At 31.4% G+C, this 4,140-nt stretch overlaps 1 long non-coding RNA gene across 1 annotated transcript in view; it reads right to left on the bottom strand.

Moving 5' to 3' along the window:
- LOC106473592 overlaps positions 1–4,140 on the bottom strand; it is a 10,930-nt gene that overhangs the window by 5,144 nt on the left and 1,646 nt on the right. Inside the window, exon 2 of the long non-coding RNA XR_001291687.2 lies at positions 2,057–2,140. This is a non-coding gene — a long non-coding RNA (uncharacterized LOC106473592). The remainder of the gene's footprint in view (positions 1–2,056; positions 2,141–4,140) is intronic.

Here is a 4,140-nt window from a genome sequence, read left to right as displayed (position 1 = left end):
GTCTATGCAGAGATTTATACGTTTAAATCAAGCCCTTCATCAGAAACACCCTTCACTCGTCAATCAGAAAAGTGTTCTTCTTCTCCACGACAATGCACATCCATATGTGCCATGTTTGACGCAACACAAGATTATGGAGTTGGGTTGGGAAGTTCTCCCCCCCACCACCACCACCATATCATCCAGATATGGCACCATCAGATTACCATCTTTTTCGTTCGCTGCAACACCATCTTGATGGGAAAACGTTTGCAAATATTGAAGTTGTTAAAGAGGACATCAATATGTTTTTTGCTTCAAAGCCAAGTGATTTCTTTAATCAGGGCATTAACCTGATTGTAAGATGGAAAAACAATATCGATAAAAATGGAGACTATTTCATTTAATAAATGTTTTGTTTTGATATACAAGTTGTTTGGGTTTTTTCATTTAAAAAACAGCGACATTCATTTCTTGATGACCTAATAAGTTATTTTTAGAAGTTATACTTATGGTAAGTTTGCTTATGTAACTGTTTACAAATCATTTGTTGTGTAGTTCAATTGTTGTGAATTGACACCATGTTAGTCAAACCTTGTGAATTTTTCTTGTTGATTTAAGTAAGTATTGTTGCATCATATATCTAGTAGTGTGTAGAAAGTTCTAGGCCTCAGTTGGGCTATTTATAAATACGTCTACAAAATGTGATAGGAAGTTAAGGAAAAGAAAAAAAGATAGATATAAACTGGGTGATTGTGAGTTTAGCTATAAATAGTGTATAGTAGCAACTTTTAAAGTGTAATAATTGCAGATTGTATTGTAATAACAGACTAGAGAAGAATAATTCCTCTTATCAATTGGGTTCAGAAGTAACTGAACCAGCCTGTGTGGACTTTTGACGTGAAAGAGAATTATTTAAAGTTCTAGATTCAACTGTGGTAATTAACGAACATTTGGATATATATGTTTGACTTATTTTAATATATCATTTTAAAACAATTGGACTGTGTGCTGTTTATTGTTGAAATTTATTACCAACAAGTGACAGACACCTACTGTAAAGAATCCTGCCCACATATACATAAAAACCTGACATACCATACTTCACTATAAATGTTGCTCATTAACTATGATGCCATTTTCTTTTTCACTGTCAAACAAACCATCATTGACTGTTGCTGAACAACTCCAACTTGGATTCATTTGTAAAGAGCACATGTCTCCAGCTTTGCTCATTCCATCGTTAGTTGTCTCATACCCATTTCATTTTTTTTTGGTTTGATTACCTCTTTACAGCTGCCATTTTCAAGCAGCTACATGTCCATTGAGACTGTTTCTTGCTAATATGTATTTTACTATTACTGAGGTAACTCTCACACCTGTATTTGCAACAAGATTATTGAGAATATTTGTAATATATAGCTGTCTATCTTGTAAAGAATATACTCTACTCTTCAGTTCTTTGCATATAACACCTACCGAAACATGGAGCCTTAATACAATTTTTCACATGAAGTATCTTTGACCAGCAAAAACTTAGATTTCTAGAGCTTGACAAGTGCTCTTTTCAATCCTGGGAACTGTGACTGAATCACACTACTACTACTACTACTGGGTATAATTTGACTGCTTCTACTTTTATAGGCTTTATAATAGTGTGGCACTCTTGAAATAGTTGTATGACAACCAATCACAGTGTAAGCTATCAACATGTGATTGTACACTGGTGCAATTCATTTTAACATGTTAAAGGGTTGCATTCCCACCTTATTTGCATTTTATACCTTTTTCCTGACTGTTTCTATAATTATTTCCAACATTATACATGAAAAAAACACAGAGAAAAAAAAAACAAGTGCAAAATGTTTCTGACTATCTAATCATAGTTCTATGAAAAACAAAACAAACAATTACTATTGATATAACCCTTTTTATATTTAAAAACTGGACAGAGAATTTATTTTTTTTCTTATTCCTTGACCATTATGAAAACTTTAATCAAAACTTAGGAAACCTACTTATAATAGAAACATCACATGCTCTGAAAACCTTAAAATACTGACATAACAAGACTCACCATTTTTTTTTTAGCATCTTCACTTTTCCTGTTATTTTCTTCAAGGATCTTTTCAAGTTCTTCACGTCTTTTTCTTTCTTCATCCTAAGAAATTAAATTTTCTACTGGTAAAACAAGGTCTCCAATACAAGATACAGTTTTTTTAATCAGCAGGAACTAGTTTTACAAACATTGAAACTGTAGTCATCCTACCACTGAAGCTTCTGTCTTTCTGCTTCACAGTAATTAAAAATATCTGTGAGAGTTGTTTCATACACAATACTGGCTTATTTAAACAACAAACAATTCACACACAAAATTTCTGCATATGGTAAGAATGTCAGTAAGTGTTAATACTTCTAAATTAACATGATATTGCACATTTTAACTTTGTAATAAGAAATACAAAAATAAAAATCTAGGTATTTGACATGTTTGAAGACTCAATAAAAAATTATCAATTTTCATATATCTGATATTGCATTAGAAAAAAACAATTTTAGTTAATAATAATCTATTATACTATTTTTATACTAGTTTCACAAATCCTTCAAAATGATTGCAAAAGTATTTCAATTTGCTCCTCGAAAACTTTATATGTTTTACTATTGTTTTATGGTCTGTTAAAGCAGACTGAAAAAAAAATTTTTTATATATATTCTATAACACTAAACTAAGAAAAAATAAGTTCAAAATAGTTGTTACAACATGAATATCCATGCCTGTCTAAAATTTATAGCAAAACGTAGAGGGTAAATTTCTGTGTGGAAAATACCTATTTTATCCTAAAGTTTCTGAAATATTTAAAACAAATATTTTTTCAAAACTGCTGTTATACTAATTACAGTAGTATCTGATAATTTTATCCATGGAAAAAAATTCAAATATTAATGGAACAAAAATCTGAAAACTTATGAGTATCAGTATCTATTAACAAACAACTGCTTTTATACAAATAACATGTAACTTAATGTTTGGATTTAATGAATACAATCTGGACATATAATGAGTAGTAACTACTGTAAACATGTCTTCCTTAAATTTATTTTGGTTAATTATAAACTTGACAGTAGATTTGCCTGATGATGTGGTAAAGAGCCGGGTGATTAAACTAATTATCTATGAGCAGCAATTACATCAATTAGTGTTGTGTGAAATATTTGATTAATCAAAATTACAGTTAATATCACAAAAATAATCATCCAATCAAAATTAGATGTTCGAATTATTACAACTATTCAAGTAATTGAAATATTGCCATTATGTTTGTTGTTAAGCATAAAGCCACATAATGGACGATCTGTACTCTGACCCCTCTACAAGTACCAAATTTAGCATTATAATTTTTTTTCTTCAATTTTGTTCAGCTTTGGGTCAGTATGGAGCATTATTTGAGGGTCTCAAGTTTTGCTCCCATTCCCACCAAACTTTTTTTTACTCTGTCAGCCAGAAGGGTGTTATATTTCTTTGTTATGAAAAAAAAACTACTAAGGCTATCTACCACCGTCTCTCATTTTGAAAGCAAATAGCTGGCAGCACCCACTGCCAACTCTTGGGCTATTTTAGTATTAAGTAAATTGTATTTTTACTATTTTTGTACATTGTGTTATGTTTCTAACTTATAATTGCATAAATGTATTATTTAATGTTGAATAAGCAAGCACAGGTCTAGGTGAGGGGTCCACCCCACTCACATTTGTTTTCAGAAGTTCATAAAAAACAATTAAGTGTTCATACACCAACATATAGTGTCAAAAAGAAACAACAGACAGTGCTTTTATCTAATTGTTCTATTAATTACCATACAACCTTTTTTCAAGTTTTCTTAGTCAACAAAACTGGAATCTACAGCAATCTGGTTACAATATCAACCAGCAACCAATTATTTCTAAATTAATACAACTATTACGACATCGAGGTCACATGACTAGTATCACGCCACGTCATTCTCGAACCTTCGTGAATTGTCGGGAGATTACTAGATATAGTGTAGTCTTGCATATATAAGACTGGCCACGAAGCGACGAGGGGGTGCAGTGGCGTTGTCCTGGTCTTTCGGATGCCAAACAACTTGCAGCATTCTTGGAACACAGCTGATTCAAAGT

The sequence above is a fragment of the Limulus polyphemus genome, unplaced genomic scaffold (assembly GCF_000517525.1).
Source record: "Limulus polyphemus unplaced genomic scaffold, Limulus_polyphemus-2.1.2 Scaffold6302, whole genome shotgun sequence".
NCBI classification, from domain to species: domain Eukaryota; kingdom Metazoa; phylum Arthropoda; class Merostomata; order Xiphosura; family Limulidae; genus Limulus; species Limulus polyphemus.
Note: the sequence above shows the minus strand (reverse complement) of the source record. Positions and strands in the feature narration are given on the sequence as shown.